Raw genomic sequence first — 22414 nt, 5'->3', positions numbered from 1 at the left:
TCACATAGTGGAGAGCACAGAGAGAGGAAGCAAGCTCTCTGGTGTCTCTTTTTATAAGCGCACTAATTCCATCATGAGGGCTCTACCCTCCTGACCTAATTATTTCCCAAAGGCCCCATCTCCAAATACCATCACATTGTAGATTATATCAACATATATTATATATCAATATTATATATCAACATATAAAGTTTGGTAGGACACAATCAACTCATAGCACTATTTACTGAAATCACACTATGTACCAGAACTAAGCACTTTAATTACCTCATTTAATCCCCCCAACAACCATATCATTAAATAACACTGTATTTCCATCTAATAGATGGAGAAAATAAGTTATAGAATGATTAAATAACTTTGAAGGTCACACAGCAAGTAAATACAACCACTGGGATTTAAACTCACCTTGCAAAATTATTCTGAGGAGTAAACTTGAAGTAGGTAAAATACTATCAGTGTCCGTATAGTGTAAATGACAGAATCCTAACCCCACCCCCCGCCATTCTTTAAAGCCAGTTTCTCTAAAGATGTCTACTCCAATGAAAGGGAAAAAAGTTTTTAATGTTCCATAAATTAAACTTTTAACTGATTAAGACTAGTGGTTTACAATTTACCCAATTTATCCCTAATTCACAGTCTACAAAGTAACTATTATTTTTCTGTTTCATTGATAGGGAAAATGAAATTCTGAAATGTTAACCTTGATTGGTAGCACAGACATAATAAGGTGCATCACTGGGATGCAAGCATTAAGTCTTCTGACAGGAAATGGAGCTCTTTCTATTTGGCATGTTGCTATCCAAGCCACTCAGAACCAAACTCAATAATTTTTCAGAGACCATTCATTAGGCACCTTAAGCAATATCTTCCATAATAGCACAGTATCAAAGTTTCATGGATTCTGGACTTTAAAATCTTTGCCCTAATTCATGATGTTTACAGTGTTAGCACTTCATGAATGACATATATATACCAATATACTCAATCTTTTTCTCACTTATTTCTGGTGTGGGTATGAAAACTGATGATCCAATTTGTCAAAATACTATTGTCAATGAGTAAATAAAAAACAGAAACCAGAATATAATACTTGTATAGCACAGTTATGAGGTTCTTTCACATGTATTAAATCCTCACAACTTTCAAAGGTAGATATAGACATGATTATCCTCACTTTACAGGGGAAAAAACTGAGATTCAGAGCACTTAAACAACTTACCCACATCAGACAGCTAATAAGTGGCTGAATTGGGGTTTAAATTCAAGTCTTCTGAATTTATATCCAGAATCGTCCACACACAAGACCTAGTCTCTTTCACAAATAAACTCAGGTTTCTCCTCCTCTAAGAACTCATCCCTGAAGAAGGTTTTAATACTCCCTCTCTGCTACTTATTTTATAGCACCTGCAACACACTGAACTGTAATGTATTTGTTTATACCTTATCTCCCTTCCACCTGGGAGCTCCTTGAAGATTGGGAGCTCCTTGAAGACAGTGACCACATCTTATTCATCTCTGTATCATCAGAACCAACATAACACAGACCCTGATACCCATGCTGACTGAATGAATATGTCCATAACTGATTATTTTTGCTTGCTACTAAGAAGCTGAGTAAAATATTTTTGAGAATCATAATTAATCACCTGTTAGAAACTACTAAGGGCTTAATAGGGCAGTCATCAAACCCCCACATTTCTTAAAGTCTCAGATATCCACCATCAAACAGATAAGTCAAAATCCCCTATTTCAGTTTAAAAAAATCAAATGCACAAGAATTTGATCAAATTTGGTTCTGTAGCACTCATTTTACATTATCTAGAAGTTAAAATCGACCAAAGGTTAATAAAGAAGAAACTTGGAAGCAGAAAAAAAAACACTAGACTGAGAGTCGGAAAAGTAATCGTAAGATCCCAGTTTCTCCATTCATCACAGTGATCTTCATTCATTCCAAGTGAGATTCCAGGATCTGCCACAAATAAAGTTCTGAGTACTTATGTGTCCAATACATACACAGCTCCACTTACCCAGCTATGGGTAAAGAGTAGAGGACAGCTTCATGAAAGTGAGCCGAAGTAGAGTGGAGAAAACACAAGGGGCAGGGGGCAAGGGGCAACAGCCATGACAGAAAAGCCACTCTATTAAAACTCAGCCTAGAGCAACATGGAGTAATGGTGACTAGCTGGGAAATTACAACTGCTCACAGGCCAGCCTAAAACTGTGGATTTACTTGAGAAGTCCTTACTGGTGCCTAGGTCCCAAGTGCAAGGTCCCAAGACAGGTCTGAGAATAAAAAGATAATCAGATATGATCTCTGCCCACTGCAAGTGGAGGAGACCAACAAATAATAAATAAATGGATAATCACAATCAGAGTAACCCAGAGATGGGGTACTCAATCCCAACCTAGGAAAGTCAAGGAAAGCTTTCTGGAAAAGGTTAACTGCTAGACTGAGTCTTAAAGGCTGAGTCACAGTAGACCAATTATGAGTAACAAAGTGATGTCTAGGCCAAGAGAAGAGCATGTGCAAAGACACTGAGAGAAGAGGCATGGCACATCTGAAGAGCTGCAAGCACAGTACAATGCACACTTCAGCAGTGCTAGAGGTAAAATGTGCAAGCTGAGAAGAGAGACAAACAATGCATGACACTGGCGAGGAAGTTAGGGAAAGGATCCTGAACTGCCTCAGATACCATATTAGGAAGCCTGAACCTCATCTCAAAGGTTTTAAGTAGTCAAGAGTTTCATGCTAACTCCCTTCTAGGAGACAGTGCTCCTACAATGACCCCAGATTGAGGGCAGGCTTTCAGATATGCTCATTTAGAATGAAGTTGATTTTTCCCTCCATAATTCCACAGCCTGATCAAAATGTACTGTCGGAGCCATAAATCTCAAAATAAGGATAATATTACCACCAAAATAAATAAATGCAGGGAAAAAAAAAAAACCTCCTCCTTTGCCTCTGGGGCAGGGTACTATGAAGAAATATCAGATCCGCTCAATGATGACGGGTATAGTTAGAAAACATTTAGAAGGGGTGTTTCCCACATTCACTGACATTTTTAATTAAGAATGATCAACCTCAGTGAACTCTCCAGAACAATCCAATCTGTTTCAATCAGAAGCCAGACCACAAAGTTTAAAAGATAGGATGGAAGCTGGGGGTGGTGGCTGATACCTACAATCCCAGCACTATGGGAGGCCAAAGTGGGAGAATCACTTGAGAAGTTGAAGACCAGCCTGGGCAACATAGCAAGACTCCATCTCTAAAAAAAATTTTTTAAATTAGCCAGGCATTGTGGTACACACCTGTAGTCCTAGCTAATCAGGAGGCTGAGGCTAGGATGGCTTGAGCCTAGGAGTTCCAGGTTACAATGATCTATAATTGAGCCACTGCACCCCAGCCAGGGCAGCAGAGCAAGACTCTGTCTCTAAAAAAAAAAAAGAGCTGATGCAGAGTCAAAGGTCACAGCACACCTGCATCATTGGTTCACCAAGAAATCCAGGCAAATAGCCAAAACTTGGGCTTTGTTACCAAGAAGATCAAGTAAACTATAAGCAGAAAACAAATACCAAAATACAAAATCAATAAATATAGTGCTTTATTTCTCTAATAAGATGCTTTAAAAGCGAACATATTGTTCTTTCTACATATACTGAAAGTCACAATAAATCCCATACTTCTATTCTAGAAGGATAAATCAATGGCTACCATTTATTAATATATGACAAGCACTACGGTAAGTTGTTTACATGAATTATCTCATTCAATTCTCACAACTACCTAGGAATTATGTACTATTATTCCTGCCCTTCCCTTTTTTTTGAGACAGAGTCTCACTCTGTAGCCCTGGGTAGAGTACAGTGGCATCACTGTAGCTCACTGCAACCTCAAACTCCTGGGCTCAAGCGATCCTCTTGCCTCAGCATCCCAAGTAGCTTGGACTACAGGTGTGTGCCACAAAGCCCAGCTAACTTTTCCATTTTTAGTAAAGACAGGGTCTCACTCTTGCTCAGGCTGGTCTAGAACTGAGCTCAAGCAATCCTCCCAGAGTGCTAGGATTACAGGAGTGAGCCACCACACCGGCCTGCCTTTACCTTTATAAGGATTAAAAAATAATGAGACACAAAAAAGTGAAGTAACATGCCCAAGGTCTCATATCTAGTAAAGAGGTAAGCCAAAACAAAATAGATGTGCTATGTATTTCTAAAGAGACAATTAACAATATAGGAAAAATTCATTCCATTAGATTTCTCAGATTCCTAAATGTCCAAATTATTTAGTTTTACAGAGTTTATCGTCAAGATGATTGACCCTTTCCCTATAGCAACAAATGAAGAAAAGATCCTAGAGTGTAAAACCACTGCATCACTCTGTACTTTGTAGCACCAACATACACACAGTAGCTCAGAGTGGTTAGATTACATCCTACTCTGTAAAAACTGGTTCACTCATTTAGTATTGACTCAGTTACTCCACAAAAATGTACTAAGCCCCTGCTAGGTTCCAAGTATGAGGAATACATGAATAACTAATGAAACCCTGTCCCTGGAAGGCAGCATGGCACATAAGAAAGTGCAATCACAGGCTTTGAAGGCACAAAAGTCTGGAGATAAATCCTACCCTAGTCACTTCTTACTGGCTGATGGGCCTACATAGGCTCAACATCTCTGAGCCTAAGTTTTCTCACATATAAAATAAGATAATTATGATCACCCTACAGGAAAATGTGAGGTTTAACTAAAATAACAGGGGCTAGCACAAAGTAGGTACACAATGTTAATTCCCCATCCCCAGAACTAAGGTTCCAGGCTATATAGGGGTACTAACTAGAAGGTAAAATAATGTTTAGCACTATAACTTATCTAGCCTACCTCTTACTCCATTCTACTGTACCCAATCACAGTGAAAAACCAAAGTCATTACCAACTTTGTTTGTCTATGGCTTCATCTTTTTCTTTTTGTACTATGAATGTTCCAAGTTAACGATAGAGACCTAATAAACCTACAAAAACACTTTTATGCACAGCTATGCACAGTTCTCTAAAGGCTACTTCATTCAAGGTGGAGAAAAATAAGCACCAAGCCCAGTGATTTTCTAACATCCTGACAAAGTTGTGAAATGGCTCAATGCTGAAGTTATTTGGTTCTACTAAGCTAAGGGAAAAAACTGCATTCATACTGGCTTTAAAACAATATTTTTAGTAAAGGTTTGACAAAAACCACCTATTCCCCTTATAAGAAATAAGTAAAGCCTATAAATATAATCTTATTAACAAATGAAAATATAATATATCATCTTATACTGAACCGAGGCAGTGACACCAAACTGTAATAGTGTCAGTGCATTCTTCATGGTCATGTTAAAAAAAAAGCTAGTTTCAGTTTCACTAAAGAATGTTAAGGATGTTCTTGATGAAGCTGTAAAAACTATTACTTTTAGCCAGGCATGGTGGCCCATGCCTATAGTCCCAGCTACTCAGGAGGCTCAGGCAGGAGGATCACTTGAGGCCAGGAGTTTGACACCAGCTGGGCAACATAGCAAGACCTCTGTTTCAAAACAAAAACTGTTAATTTTATTAAATCTCAATCCTTAATTATACATCTTTTTAATATTCTGTGTGAAGAAATGGGATGTACAAATAAAGCATTTCTGCTGCAAATCGAAGTACAAGAATCATCTCAAAGAAAAGCACTAAACAACCTGTGCAATGGAGTTGCAAGCTGAACTGGCTGCTTTTTTTCATAAAACACCATTTTTACTTGAAAGAAAAATAATAATTATTCAGATTTGGATGTTTGGCAGACATTTTTTTGAAAATGAACAATGTGAAAACTGTCACTTCAAGGAAAACAACTTGTCAGTATTTATTGCCAATGATAAAATTTGAGCTTTCAAGCGCAAATTAGAAAAGACTTGTCTGATGAGATCAGTGGTGATATTAACAAATGTGATTTTTTAACATTATACAATAGAATCTGTCAACATTTAGAAGATCTGCATAACTCAGTGATATAGATTGAACTGTGTCCCCTAAAAACTCATAAGTTGAAGCCCTATGCCCCAATATTATGGTATTTAGAAATGGGGCCTTTGGGAGGCAATTAGTTTAGATGACTTATAATTAGGTTTAGATGAGTTCATGAGGGTGGGGCTGCCATGATAGGAGTAATGCCCTTAATAAGAGACACCAGAGAATTTGTCTGCTTACAGTCACTCTCTTCCCCCACTAACCCACTGCGTGAGGACACATAGAGAAAGGGGCCATCTACAAGCCAGAAAGACAACCTTCACCAGAAAATGACCACACTGAAACCTTGATCTTGAACTTCTAGCCTCTAGAACTTTGAGAAAATAAATTTGTGTTGTTTATGCCAAAGAAGACTAAGACACTCAGTGAATCAATATTTTCCAAATGACCAACCCATGATGCTACAAAATGATGCATAGGTAAAAGATCTATTTCAAAGTGCAAAACAGACCAATGGATTTTCATGTAACAAAGTATGAAAAGCTCATTAATATGGTTTCAGATTCCACAAGGCAATGGACCTCAAGAAACTACCAATTGTCAAGTTTTGGTGTAGTATTAAAGATGAATATCCACAATTACCTACAAAGATAATTAAAACATTCCTCCCTTTTCCAATTATCTATATGGGGTTGGATTTTCTTTATATACTCCATGCAAAACAAATAATCACAACAGATTGAATGCAGAAACAGATATGAATCCAATCAGACATTAAAAAGATTTGGAACATTATAAAATATTATTCATCTATTTTCTTTTTTAACTTTTTTTTCTTTTTTTAGAGACAAGGCATCAGCTCTGTTGCCCAAGCTGGAGTGTAGTAGCCTAATCATAGCTCACTGTAACCTCAAACTCCTAGGCTCAAGCGATCCTCCCACCCAGCCTCCCCAGCAGCGGGGACTATAGGCATGTGCCATCATACACCATACTTGGCTAATTTTTTTTATTTTTTGTTCAGACAGGGTCTCGCTATGTTTCCCAGGCTGACCTCAAACTCCTGGCCTCAAGCAATCCTCCCATCTTGACCTCCCAAAGTTCTGAGATTACAGGCATGAGTCACTGTGCCTGGTCTCTTCTAATTTCTTTGGTTTGAAATAATATACTTATTTTCATAAAAATATGTTAACATGTAATAGAGGTTTTTTTTAAATAAATTACTTCAAAAATTTCTCAGTTTTAAATATTAACACAGTCATTACTGGCCGGGCGCGGTGGCTCATGCCTGTAATCCTAGCACTCTGGGAGGCCGAGGCGGGTGGATCGCTCAAGGTCAGGAGTTCGAGACCAGCCTGAGCAAGAGTGAGACCCTGTCTCTACTAAAAAAATAGAAAGAAATTATCTGGCCAACTAAAATATATATAGAAAAAATTAGCCGGGCATGGTGGCACATGCCTGTAGTCCCAGCTACTCGGGAGGCTGAGGCGGTAGGATTGCTTAAGCCCAGGAGTTTGAGGTTGCTGTGAGCTAGGCTGACGCCACGACACTCACTCTAGCCCGGGCAACAAAGCGAGACTCTGTCTCAAAAAAAAAAAAAAAAAAAAAAACACAGTAAATACTGATAGATATAACCCACAAACAAAAGCTCTTTGGGGTCCTCAGTAATAAGTAAGAATGTGAAGACACTGCAATGTTTGAGAACATTGCTATATAGCAAGGAGCAAGAATAAACTATACCTACATACCTAATAATGTGAGTCTCACAAATAATATTGAGTACAAAAAGTCAGTCATACCTTGTGAAATTTCATAAACAAGCAAAAATAATCTGTGGTACTAGAAGTTTATTGCTTGCCATAGAAGAGAAAGTAACGTTCCCTCTCTTGATCTGAGTGCTGGTTATACTTTTTGTGCAATTTTTTTTCTACATGTTACATATACTTCAATACAATTTCTTTTTAATTTATATTTTCTATATAAACATACACCCATATACGCACTTGCCATAGGCTCACCAACAGAAGTTATGTTAGCACTGGTCTAGGGTAGAACTGAGGTTTTTCTTTTTTTTTTCCTTTTTCTTAAACAGCTCCTCAGGTGATTCTAATGAGTAGTCAGATACTAGCTGTCTAAGTTGGTCAAAGACTACTGATCTAACAGTTTAAAACCAGGAAGATTTATACACAGTACAGCAAAAAGAACAAAGGCTTGGGAGCAAGGCAGATCAGGTTTTTAATACAAGCTTTTCTCCTCTTACCAGCTATGGAACCAAATGCAAACTACTTAATCCTCTGTAGTCCTCAGTTACTTCAGTTTCATCTTCTATAAAATGGACATGATTCCTTATACAGTGGAAATATGAGAATTCAATTATATAAAGAGAAAGCACATAGCATATTGTCTACTATAGATAAGCAAATATCAGATCACTTTTGTCTTCCTATCCTCATTCCCTACTTGTCCTAAGGCCTGAGACAGATTACCCTCTTAAATCTTAATTTCTTCATTCTTAAAATGAAAACAATGCCACATGACCAACCTATGCACTATAGATCAAATAAAGTAGTATAATTATATTTGTGTAAGTATAAATAGTAGAACTATATTTACTAATAGGCTGGCCATGGTGGCTCATGCCTTAATCCCAACACTTCGGGAGGCTGAGGCAGGAGGATCACTGGAGCCCAGGAGTTCAAGACCAGTCTGGGCAAGATAGTAAGATCCTATCTCCACAAAAAAATTTTTTTTAAAAATTAGGCTGGGCATGCATGGTGGCTCACACCTGTAATTCTAGCACTTCGGGTGTCTGAGGCCAGGGAATCACTCACTTGAGGTCAGGAGTTCAAGACCAGCCTTGGCAACAGCAAGACCCTGTCTGTACAAAAAAAAAAAAAAAATTAGCTGGGTGCAGTGGGGCACACCTGTAGCCCCAGCTTTTCAAGAGGCTGAGGCAGGATCGCTTGAGCAAAGAAGTTTGAGATTGCAGTGAGCCATGATGATGCCACCACACTCTAGCCCAGGCAACAGAGAGAGACCCAGTCTCAATTAAAAAAAAAAAATTAGCCCAGTGTGGTGGGGCACACCTATAGTCCCAGCTACTCGGGAGGCTGACACAGGAGGATAGCTTGAGCCCAGGAGTTCCAAGTTACAGTGAGCTATGATCATATCACTGTACTCCAGCCAGGGGGACAGAGTGAGACCCTGTCTCAAAAAAACCACAAAACTATATTTACTGATAGGGATTTTTGCTATCAACTTTAAAGAGGGAGGAAGACACATCAGAAAACTAAAATGCTTAGAAAAATTATAAAACAGAAGCTAGAAAATAAATAAGCATCAGCAGAAATAGTCAAATTTGAGGGACATGATCAGAAGGCAAATCAAGGTCATAGTTACCCAGGGATTAAAGTTTACTTTGAAAAACATATTAGCCCAGGGTTCCTTCAAAATGTCTATACCTAAGAAAAAGCACAACTTATCATAAAAATAGGCATATTCTGAAAGGACCCAGACAACTGCCTAAGTGGCAGGAGGAGTACTGGAGCTTTATAAACCAAGGTGTTCTTAGAGCATATCTTAGAGCATATTCATAGAGAGAGCAATGGCCCATTTAATAAAATGTTAAACTTTTAGATAAATATAGTTTGACAAAAAAAATCCTACACAATTGTTTTCGATACTAAAGATATGTATAATTGCCCAAGGAACTAAATTTTACAAAATAAAGCAAGAAATATGAACTTGCTTTAGTTTCTTTGTTCTTTAACATTCTACAACTTTGAGCTGCTTTTTGGTAACATACCAAGGACTGGCAAGCTATGGCCCACCCATGGCCTATTTGTATGTCCTGTGAGCTAAGAATGGTTTTTACATTCTTAAAACCATGTAAAAGGAAGAGGAGAAAGAGGAAGGGAGGGAAGAACATGGGAGAGGAGGGAAAAAAAGGGGAAGGGAGAAAAAAAGAGGGGAAGAGGGGGAGGGAGTGGGGGGATGACAGAGCCCATATGTAGCCTGCAAAGCCTGAAGTATTTTTTACAGAAAGCATTTGCTAATCCCCAAACACAACATCTTGGTGTCTTCTTCTTTTGAACCTTGTGCTATACATCTCATCAACATCAAAGCCCTTATCAATCCAATTAAATACTAAATTCTAAAAACCCACATCTGGGGGAAAAAAATTTACCTACTCCTCATTAGAATATCATACTACTTGTTTGTCAACTATTCTCAATAGGTTCAGTTCAAAAACTAATCAATCACTACTTCCAAGGCATATTCCAGGAGCTAGGACTATACAAGTGACTTGGACATAGCCCTCACCCTCACAAAACTTATAGTTAAGTGAAGGAGCAGACAGAAACAGTTAATCTTCCTAAAATAAGGCAAGTACTTGACAGAGGCATGTACTAGATGCTCCTTGGGAACAAAATGAGGACACTTTGTTGTCTATGACAACCTTAGGGGTTCTGAGAGGTTTCTTGGGGGAGATGATACACCTAACCTAAAAGGAGGGGCAAAGGTATGAAACAAGTCATCTGTAGAGACTGCATGCCACTCATGATGCTCTCATCAGACACGAGGAGTATACAGGAACAGGTCACAGAAGACCTAATATGTCATCTTAAGGAGCCAAGGAAGGGATTTAAGCAAGGAAGTGACATAGATATACACATCTGTTCTGGGTGCTCGGTGGAAGACAGGTTTACGAGATGAATGATACAGAGAGCAGTTAGAAGGCTATCCTTGTCCCGGTGAGATTAGTGCCTGAACTAAGCTGGTAATAGTAGGAATGAGAAGTTGAATTCCAGAAATATTTAGAAGAATTTATGTTTGGCTAAGAGACATAAAAAGGAAGAAAAGACTAATGACAAATTTATATTTTGAATAACTAAATGGATGATAATGACTTTAAGCTAGGACAAAACTACAAAAAGATGATTTTAACTTTTTGTGAGAGAAGGGGTGGAAAGAGGGGAAGGTCAGAAGAAGTAGATGGGGAAAATGAGCTCTGTCTTGTATATACTGAATTTGAGGATCATTGGAATGAATGTATTATAGGTGGGAGATAGTAGCCAGGGAGACAGACAAGTCTGGAGATCAAGAGAGAGCTCTGATCTAGAGACAGAGATTTAAGAGTCATCAGCATATGGGCAAGACTCTAAAAACATCCAGTGAGCCAAGAAGCCAGTCCTGAGGATTAGCAACATTTACTGAGAAGGTAGAAACAATAAAGATCTTTTCTTAAATATTAGCTATTTTCAGGTGGGCACAGTGGCTCACACCTGTAATCCCAACACTCTGGGAGGCTCAGGTAGGAGGATCACTTGAGCCCAGGAGTTGGAGACAAACTTAGGCAAGATCGTGAGACCCTATCTCTACAAAAAATTTTAAAAATTAGCCCTGTGTGATGGTGCACACCTGTAATTCAAGCTACTCGGAGGCTGAGTCAGGAGGATCACTTGAGCCCAGAAGTTGGAGGTTACAGTAAGCTATGATCACACCACTGTACTCTAGCCTAGGGAACAGAGTAAGACCCTGTCTCTAAAAAAACTAACAAACAAAAATATATCAGCTATTTTCACAACTTTAAAAATCTCTTCCTGATAAACAACAAACCAGGATGAGCAAAAATGATGAACTAAGTTCAACAGTACGGCTCATATAGTGGACAAAATAAGAAATAAGGAATTTAGTAAGAAGGCTTTCCAGATGGAAAGCACAGTATATGGAATGAGTAGGACCATGACAGTACAGCATGACTGAGGATTGGCTTATTTGGTTTTCCAGTAGGTACACATGCTAAAAAGACTTTAAAGAGAGGTACAAAGGCCTACTAGAACACAGGGAGGGAACAATTAAGGAAGACGGTATCTTACCTTAAGCATTAACACCTTTAAGTATCTCTCTATTCCCTGCTTCCCAGGCCATGCTAACCTCCATCCTCCCCATGCCCTTTGTCCATGCCTCCACTGTAGTATTTATCCCCCTATGCTACGATTATGTGTGATGTACCTAATTCCCCCTAGTCTCTAAGCTCCTTAAGAGCAGGGAATTTTTTTATTCCTGACTCCCAGTACTCCCTTACTGCCTATCATCTAATAATCACTCAATAGATACTTGAACAGATGTCTTAAACCTATCTGTCATGCATAAAACCACCTCCTTGACCCTGGAATGTGTTGCAGTTATGGATTTACATTCTTTATTTTGCTTTACTTATGATATTATTTTTTTTTTTTTTTTTTTTTTTTGTTGAGACAGAGTCTCACTTTGTTGCCCAGGCTAGAGTGAGTGCCGTGGCGTCAGCTTAGCTCACAGCAACCTCAAACTCCTGGGCTTAAGCGATCCTACTGCCTCAGCCTCCCGAGTAGCTGGGACTACAGGCATGCGCCACTATGCCCGGCTAATTTTTTCTATATAGATTTTTAGGTGTCCATATAATGTCTTTCTATTTTTAGTAGAGACGGGGTCTCGCTCAGGCTGGTCTCGAACTCCTGACCTTGAGCAATCCACCCGCCTCGGCCTCCCAGAGTGCTAGGATTACAGGCGTGAGCCACCGCGCCCGGCCTACTTATGATATTATTAAAATAAATTTACATTCCAAATGTAAACTGAGTGACGGGAGATGTAGCCCAGGAAAATACTGAGTAACAGAAGAATAGCCTGGAGGAGAAATTAGCTCCCAACAATTCATAAGTAAAATAAAAATATAAATAATGATAATAGTGCTCGCTTCAGCAGCACATATACTAAAATTGGAACGATACAGAGAAGATTAGCATGGCCCCTGCGCAAGGATGACACGTTTAAAAATAATAATAATAATAATAATAGCTATGATATTAAGTACCAATTATGTATGTGCCAGTCAGTGTTTTAGGTGCTTTGTCCTTCTGCTCTCATTTAATCCATATATCAACCCAACAATGGAGGATTATCTCCCTTTTACACATGTACAATCCTCACTTCACCACTTTCTCTGTAGTAAGTTACAGGTAGAAAACTAAGAGGGAAATGACTGTATTTGTCAGGATAACGAAGAGCAAACAGTGTATACTGCATTCTCCACGTCAATAAAGTCTCAATTGTTTCACTTTGAGCAGCCAGCACAGTTAATGTGGAACCAGGTCCCATAAATTCACTAGGAGACAGTCCTCTAGCACTTTTTCTGTCCCACTATATCCAACAATCTTCAAGTTTTAAGACAGAAACTGTGAACTGCCCTTCATGTATTTCCTTCCCCACTGGGAGAAAAACCCTTCAGAAAAGCAATAAACCAAATATGAAAAGCTTTTTACTTATGTGTAGAGTATCCTGATTTCAGTTTTATAAAGTAGAAGGGAAGTAAAAGCAACTAACATTTCTATAGTCCTTTATAGTTTAAAAAGTATTTTCACATTTATTATCTCATTTGAGCCCCAATTTACAGATAAGTAAACTGAAGCTCTAACAGATTATTAATGAATTTGGATTCCAGATTTCTCACACAAAAAATTTTTGGCAAGTAGGTTACTAAGCTTCTGATCTGTAAAACTGAGGATTTCCTATTCATGGTACTCTCTGTGCATCAGGTGACAGACTCTCCTGCACAATCAGGTGAGGACCAATGTACCAGGTCGCCTTTCTGCAAAAAAAAAAAAGATGCATAAAAATTCTGACCAAAAGAGTTAAGTGACTAGCCAAAACAAGACATGAAGCTTCAAACTGGTTTAACAAAGAATTAGAATCTAGAATATACAGAACTCCTGCCAATGAGAAAATCTCTCCAAGACAGCGCTCTTTCAGAGCTCACAAAAGCTGCTACTATACCCTCCTATTCCTATTTCCAAGTATGACTGATCTACATTTGGGTAATCTGATGACCCATAAGGGTAAGGTCCTCTTGCTATGTGGACTACCCATATTCCTCAGTACATGCACATATGTAATAATAGAAAGTATTACTGGGCAATGGGTCTACAGACAATAATTTTGCTTTTTACTTTTTTATAATTTTCAATTTCCATCATGAGCACATAATACTTTATGGTAGAAGAAATGAAGCTTATTTAAAGTTAAAAAATAAGCAAGAACAAACCAAGTCACAGAAGAATACTTACACTATGATTCTATTCTAAAAAGTTGCAAAGGTAGAAATTATATTGTTTAGAGATAGGTACATGTTTGGCAAAAGTATAAAGAAAAGCAAGGAAATTATTCACATAAAATTTAGGAAAGTGGTTACTCTGAGGGAGGGGAAAGGCAGCAGATTCAATCACACAGGGCCTCACAAGAGGTTTTAAAGGTACTAGAAATCTCCGTTTTTTGTTAAGCTGGGTAGCGAGTACCGAGGTCTGCACTGTGTTATTATTCTTTAAATTGGGGATTTACATTTATACACTTTTATAAATAAGGCATATTTCACAATTTAAAAAGAGGATATAAGCAGGATTGAAGAATTAGAATTTTGGGGCCATACCCCAAACCTGTCCATTTATTGGCTGTGTAACCTTCAACAAGTCATTTAACCTCTCAGAGCATAGTCTTTCTTCTTATTTTATAGATGAGATGCTAACAGCTAACATCTATTTAGTACTTTTCTTGGCAGTTAAAGAACTGTTTAAAAGTTCCTGAACTATAAACATGCAAATATGCAGATAAACTATGAGATCATAACACAAAATAGTATCTCCTTAATAAATAGAATACCATAATAATAACTCATTGGTAGGCCACATAAGGCTATTCAGTATTCTAGCTTTGGCCTATATCTCTAATAATAATGGCAAAAGCTATTATTTTTCTAATGTGTACTATATAACACATTGTGTTAAATACTTTCCACAGATTATTTTGTTTAGTTCTCAAAGCAACCCTATGAGATTACTTGTATTATCCACACTTTACAGATGAGCCCATTGTGCCCATACTAGGCCACACAGCTAGTAGTAAGTAGCAGGCAGACTGCAGAACCCATACTCTTAACCACTGGGTCCATTCTGCCTCACTTCTCTACTATATTTAAATTTTCTATCTCTTCCATGACACTGAAAGCTCCCTGACAACTGCTTTTTGATCATTTTCATTTCCCCTGATACTTAGCAGGCATTAAATAAATAAATAGCAAATAAGATTTTTCATATATGCACAGTGTTTTCAGGACATGAACTGGTTTGTTCCCTTTGACAGCTTTGTGAAGGATGAAAGTTTTTTGGTTTTTTGGGGTTTTCCCCCCAATTTAACCAAATATAAACATATAATTCAGTGACATTAAGTACATTTACAATATTGTATAACTATCACGACCAAGTATGAAAAGTTTTTAATAACTTTACTGAAATCAGCTTTCAAGTGTGGAACTGAGATTTGAGGCTAGGACTCTTGACTCCTAAATTCGTGGGCTATTTATTCTACCAAGGCATCTGTCTACCAGTATCTCCATCTGCTCTCCCCTTCTCACTAGGTATCTGAAGGATAAAATGAGCTGAAGATATAATACTAAAGCACTTTATACACATTACTACTGCACAGGTGACCACAGCTATGGGGGAAAAAAAAAATCCACCAATACATTTCTCCCAGTTGATTACTTTTCATTTTGAGCTCTCAAAAGCTAGGGGTTTTTTGTTTGTTTGTTTTGTTTGTTTGTTTGTTTGTTTTTTAGAGAAGTCCAAGATTAAAAGCTAGGGTTTTAATATAAACATCCCATCTCTTTAGACCAAGCCTGCAGATCCACAAAAACAATGTCTGGACCCCAGAGTAAAGTTACAAGGAGAAATGCTTGCATTAATTGGATTACACTCTCACTGAATTACAGGTAACTGCTAAAACCTGATTTTTATTGTAATACAGAAAGCTTCACTTATAACAAATCACTTTCAATTCAAAGGATAAGTCCAACTTTCCATCATTCTGCCCATTTTGAAGCTAAAAAAAAAAAAGATTCTAAATGGGTATTTTTATGTGCTTAGTTGTGAAAGCCAAGGAAAATGGTTTGTTTGCAAGTTGAACTCTCAAGACTGAACAAAAACAAAAAGAATGATTTTGATCCTACTGGTGCCAATTTTATCTTCTTTATATCCCTCCACATTTTTTCTCAGTCTGAGATCTAATCAACAGCCATTTCATGTTTAACGTATCATACTTAATGCAATTAAGTCCAGAAAACTGTTCCCCTAAAGATGTTCCCTCCATTTACACTCCTCTCTACCTTCTATCATCACCATTCTGCCATGAGAATGAGCATATCACTAAGCTTTAAATTAAATTTCTGATGAATAGATGGAGATACTGTTTCTGTAGTTAATGCAATGTGCCTACATCAACATCATTCCAAAAAAAAGGAATGACTCCATATACTTTATTTATTCACATCTGACAGAATCCAGATCATCTGAATTCCTTTAGAAGAAAATTCAATCTATAGAAATACAATCCAATTATTTTAAATCTTATCAAGCAATGTCAAAAGGGAATCATATGAAAAACTCCATCAGTACCAAACTATCTCACCAATGAATATTTATGACATTTCCATATTTCCTGTCTTCTCTCTGTTTACATAAAGTGGTGGTGCCAAGACTCATCTCAGGATTATTAGCCTGCAATACAATGATGGGCCTAATTGCCTTGCAAACCAGGACACCAATAAATGGAGTCTTCGAGCAATCAATTTTAAGGGGGGGTGGGGAGGTAAGCTCTTTTTGCCTATATGCATGTTGCCTGCCTAGAAAATAAATTCAGCCTCATATTTTTCAGTCCCATTCATCATTTCTCAAGCAAGGAATGCACCCTTAACAATCTCAAGCTCATCAAATCTATTTAAATTCCAAATTCCAAGACTAGTTTTTAAATGCACCAGGAAGACGGGGAAAGAAGAAGGCAGAGACAACATATACAAAGGTATCTCTCACATTTTAATTTCATCTTCTCCCCCCTTTAGTTTGGAAGTGCATTTTCCCCCCAACTTTCTTTTTATGCTATATGAATAATAGAAGGCACCCTCCTCTCCTTGATTCTATCTTAACTGAAGCTCCTCTCAACTTTACCCTTTGAGCTTCTAAAGGATACTAATATAATGACTTGGCTTCCAAATGATACTAATATAAATGAAACAAGCAAACGAAAACAAACTAACAGCTTGAAACGTCCTCTAGGAAATTCTTTAATGCACCTTCTGTGTCCCCTACTAAGTCCCCTCTAACAACCTTACTGCCCTTCCCCCAAACACAGCCACCAAATCTGTCCATTTAAGTGTTCCGACTTCTAACCCTCTTGTGTCTCTTGGAGACTAACCAAATCCTTACTCTCCAGAAAAATCCAACCCACTTCTTCCCAGGACCACTCACTATCCCTTTCCATCTCTCTGCTCCATCCATACCAGCAACTCCAGGTCTCTCACTCCTTAAATTTCCCCTCTGCTACCTAACCATCAGCAACCACCTCTCCAGACCTACCAGCTCATTTCTGGCATTCTTTCTCCAAAACTCCCTCTGCCACCTTGGCCAAGGGACATATTCTTCAAGATATCATAACCTAACCTTGCTTACCACCTGCCAACCCTTTCAATGAGTCCAGCCCAGTGATGTCTTCTGTACTCTCTGCCTCAACCTCACACCCAGGGAGCCACCTTGCCCCTTCCAGTGACTGATTCTAAGATCACCTTAAATCCTATTCCACTGTGCCCCACCCCCAATTTCAATCCTTGTTCTCCCATTTTAGGCCTAACTTCCAATTTGACCCCTTCCTGCCAGCTCATCATCACACTCCCTTCATTGAACGTCTCATCCATACCAGCTCCTATTCCAATCTCCATCAGTCCACCCCAGGAAAACCCCAAATTCCACCTCCTCTGGTCTATCCTACCCCACGCTATTCCATAAGTCTCCACAAATTCCACCATCCCCAGATGACAAACACCCACATCAAGCTCAGGTCTCGACCCTTTCCAGGCCCCTCACCCCTAGCTCCTACCACCTCCATCAGTCTGCCCCAGGTCGACCCTAAATTCCACCTTCCTGAATTAACACTCCCCAGGGTCTTCTCCAACCCTGTACATCCCACTCTACTGAAATCATTCCTTTACCCCCCACCCCGGCTCAGATCCCAAGCTGTCAACTGCTCCAGGCCAACCCCAAATCACCACCCTCACTCAGTCCCCTCCCCCATTAAAAGCCATCCCAGTCCAGGCTCATCTTCCCCCTCACCCCAAGACCATCCCAAATTCCAACCCGACGCCCCCACCCCACTCTCCTGTCCCAGGTCCGGTTATTCCCCATTAAAAGTCCTCCTTCTTCGTCGCCCGCCCCCCAACCTGCTTGGGTCCCACCCTCACCCCACCCCCAGCCCGCGCTTGGACAAGTCTCCCCCACCAGCCCGCGGTTCCATCGCGACCTCAACCCCCTCCCCCCAGCCGGCGTGGGGGCTCCGCAGCCCCCACTCTCATTCTCCCCAGCACCACCGGCCCAGGCTCAGGACGAGCGGACCGGGTTTTTTTGGGGGGGGGGTATGCTCACCGGCGAGCAGCTGCAAGCGAAAACGGCGGCGGCGGCGGCTGAGGCGACGATGTCCTTGTCTTCTGTGGAAGCTACAGCTGCGACGCTCTTGCTCCTTCGCCCGTGTCCAGTAGGGTGGCTGATGGCGCGCAGGGACGGGAGCCTCCTCCTCCTCAGCGACTCGGCTCTGAATCCTCTGCAGTAGCCGCCGAGGAGCCCGACGGGTGGGGGGAGGGGACGCTCGGCTGCGGGCGAGGGAGGAGGGGAAGGAGGGAGGAGGCGGGGGACCGCTGAGAAGGACGGGGAAGGAGGAGCCGGCGCGGCACCGCGACACGTCCCACAGCTTCAGCGCGCCAGGACCACAACTCCCGGCATGCCTTGCTCCGGACCGCGCGCGGCCTGCACCTCCCGCCGCCCGCCCTATGCCTCGGGGCGCGCCCTCTCCAATCACGGACAAGGGAATAAAGCCAACCGTCGGAGGCGGCTTTTGTATATTCCAAGACCACCTGTGAGGGAAGTCAGGTTGCCCCGAAGCCCCATCCCCATAGGGGAAATGCTCGCAGCCTCTCCAACCTTTTGCATAGACACATACAGAGGCCGCCGCCCACTGGACTACATCTCCCAGCATGCCCCACAGCCTCCCACCCTCCTTCCGGACCCTTCTCAGACGCGATACTACAGTTCCCAGGGAATGTGGTCCCCGCGAAATGCTGGGAGATGGAGTTCTCGGTTCTTCCTCCATGTTAAGAAAAAGAAGAGAAAGAGAGGAAAAAGGAAAGGAATATGCCAACCCGCCGAGGATAGGCCTACATGGGTTAGATCACCTGTTATTCTGTACTCTCCTCGCCATCCTCGTTGCCGCTAACACCAGAACTAATGGAGCCCCTTCCGGCAAATTTGGGGACGATTTGGCAACTTGGATCCAAATGTAAAAAGGGCATACTTCTTGACCCAGCTCCATTACTTTTAAGAATGTACCTTAAAAAGATAATAGAACGATTTAAAAAAGATAAATGCACAAAGTTGTTACATGAGGTGGTAGATGGGGGGGAGTATTAATGTTCATTAATAGGGAGCTGGTTAAACAAATTGTGACATATACATTAGATGCAGTACTAAGCAGCCATTTAAAATGATGAAACATCTATTTATTGACATGAAAAGCTATTCACCATTTATTCTCGAGAGGAAAAAATTTATCACATAACAGGATATTTAGATGGGTGCAGTTATGTCAAGTTTGAGATAATATTCTGTAAGCATAGAGAGATTTCAGGAAAGATGTTTCCCCAAATATTAGCAGTATTATCTTGGGGGAATGGGTTTCAGATTGCAAGTAATTTTTATTTTCATAATGCCTGAATTGTTTAAAAGGAGCACATATCATTTTTTAAGCTGTAAGACTATTTCCAAAAAATATACCTTCCAAATCCAACAACCTCTCTTTGCTGCCTAGAATCTCCATGGCTTCCTATTGCCTCACTGGTGCTTCAGGACTGCCTGTCTGGTTTTTCTCTGAGCTCACTAGTTCCACTATTAAAACAAATAATGATGGTCACTTCCAATTCATAAAATAACATTAAGTTAGCAGGGAGAATTTTCTCAATTTTTAATGCCTCTTCTCAAAATTTTCCTTTTTCTGGGCTTACCCACACCCATTTCCTCCTTTTCTCTTACTCATTCTTCAAACTCAAGCCAAAGACCTACCTTCCCTAGAACATATTTTGGGCACACTAATTTTCCTGGTATCTGAATTCGTATAGCAGTAGTTTCTAATCTGGCAGCCAGAGATCATTGTGGGTAGGGGGAATGAAGAGAGAGGAACAGAGTTCTTGTAAAAGGCCTACAAAGCTTTACCTACGCAAAGCATTGTCTATAGACTGAATATATAAGTCTTTTTTTTTTTTTTTTTTTTTTTTTTTTTTTTGTTGAGACAGAGTCTCACTTTGTTGCCCAGGCTAGAGTGAGTGCCGTGGCGTCAGCTTAGCTCACAGCAACCTCAGACTCCTCGGCTTAAGCGATCCTACTGCCTCAGCCTCCCGAGTAGCTGGGACTACAGGCATGCGCCACTATGCCCGGCTAATTTTTTCTATATAGATTTTTAGTTGTCCATATAATGTCTTTCTATTTTTAGTAGAGACGGGGTCTCGCTCAGGCTGGTCTCGAACTCCTGACCTTGAGCAATCCACCCGCCTCGGCCTCCCAGAGTGCTAGGATTACAGGCGTGAGCCACCGCGCCCGGCCTGAATATATAAGTCTTGCACTTCAAAAAGAATTTTTTTTTTTTTTCAGAACTCCTGGACTCAAGGGATCCTCCTGCCTCAGCCTCCTTAGTAGCCAGAACTACAGGTGTGTGCCACCACTCCAGGCTTGAAAAAAAATATTTTCTCTTTCTTCTGACACCTGTGTCTGGCACTTCTAGAATACAGAATATGGTATCAGATTATCTCTGATTTAACATAAGTCATGTATTCAATTATAACATTTTCAATTTTATGTCATTATTCCTCGGTATTCTATAAGAAACATCAAGACATTTGAGCTCCATTACCCAGCCCACTGGAGAACCGTAGGCCTACAGAAGAAAGCCCAGAGCTTAGCTTAGCTAAGAAAGCTTATCTCAGAGGATAACTTAGTTCACAGTCCTGCAGCAGCCTATCTCTCTAGCTTCACCCCACCTCACTGCAATTACACTCCTGCCCCTAAAGATTCACTTTCCCCAAATACTTCAGGCACTATATTTTTCAAACTCTGTATCTCTTTTTCCATCCTATTCTCTCAGCCTTAAAACTCAGGCCCCTCTGCTCCCTTTTCTGAGAATAGTGAAGGTGTCTGTGACATGTAGGCTATGTGACAAACAGATCCCTTCCTCTATCTTAGTATTGCCTTGGCCATGCCCTCTTCTAAACCCTGTCTTCACTTCTCTTCCATTTCCCCTCTTCTTCCTAGGGGCAGAAAGTGGGGGCTGGGTGGTCAAAATTAAAAGGATTCTGGTCTATCTAGCAAATAAAGGATTATCTGAGTTAGGGTAATAAATAGGTATGAGAAGCTTACTGGACTAGGAATCTGGGAATCAGATCCTAAATTAGACCTTGCTATGAACATGATGGGTGACTTCAATAAGTCCCTTAACTTTTCTAAACCTCAGTTTCTACATCTGCAAAATGGAAGAAATGATTCCTGCCCTGCCACCTCATAAGGTTATTAGGAGAATCCAATAAAACAGTAGGTTTGAAAGTGCCTTGAAGACTGTAAAACGGTACTTACAGTTCAAGCACTTTATCTATTTTGAGAATTCTCCAAACCCCTGCCAAGTCATGGCATGTAAACTCTTTTTTTTTTTTTTTGGAATCAAAATGTTTATTTTATTTTTATTTTTTGTTTGTTTTTCAGCTCATTATGGGGGGGCATGTAAACTTTTAACTCATAATTATATCAACATTAATGAATTTATGAAAGTTTTTAAGAAATTACTGCATTAGGCCAATTTAATTCCTTGGTAAATTTTCTATATAGCACAAACAATTTCTAACTATTTTAGACTTTTTCTTTATCTTATCCTTTAAAGTAGCCAGAAAGAATAGATTTTTCCTATATTTCATCAAGATATATTCTTTTCTCTAGCAATTTTACAAGACAGATTTGTTTCATCAGTTATCTTTTATCTTTATCAATTTTTACTGATTATTGCTTCAGTCATTATGAAATTTCTGTGTTAGTCATTATTTCTACCAAGTCCACCTTTTTCTGGGAGCAATTTGAGCCATGGTCAGTTTTATTTTGTGTTGATCATTTCTACTAAGTGGAATTTTCCCAGGTTTCAACTTCACAGTTTTCAATGTTACCAAACAAAGATGGGATCATTCAGTTTGCTTTCCCATCCATAATAAATTCTATTATATTATGTGTAGCTTTAGCCATTGTCAGTTTTATTTTGTATTGATTATTTCTACCATATCTAATTT

At 39.7% G+C, this 22414-nt stretch overlaps 1 protein-coding gene and 1 non-coding gene across 3 annotated transcripts in view; one reads left to right on the top strand and one right to left on the bottom strand.

Moving 5' to 3' along the window:
• Positions 1-18747, bottom strand: part of FAM168A (family with sequence similarity 168 member A) — a 174657-nt gene extending 155910 nt beyond the window's left edge. For both annotated transcript variants that reach the window (XM_069471008.1, XM_069471009.1), the window contains exon 1: positions 18471-18747. The gene's annotated coding sequence lies outside the window, so the exon portion shown is untranslated. The remainder of the gene's footprint in view (positions 1-18470) is intronic.
• On the top strand, positions 12702-12808 carry LOC138385518 (U6 spliceosomal RNA). The gene has a single exon (XR_011233752.1). It is a non-coding gene; the product is annotated as a U6 spliceosomal RNA (small nuclear RNA).
• Positions 18748-22414: the final 3667 nt, after the last annotated feature.

Source organism: Eulemur rufifrons, chromosome 6 (assembly GCF_041146395.1).
Source record: "Eulemur rufifrons isolate Redbay chromosome 6, OSU_ERuf_1, whole genome shotgun sequence".
NCBI classification, from domain to species: domain Eukaryota; kingdom Metazoa; phylum Chordata; class Mammalia; order Primates; family Lemuridae; genus Eulemur; species Eulemur rufifrons.
The sequence above is the reverse complement of the archived record's forward strand: the minus strand, read 5'-3'. Positions and strand labels throughout refer to the sequence as shown.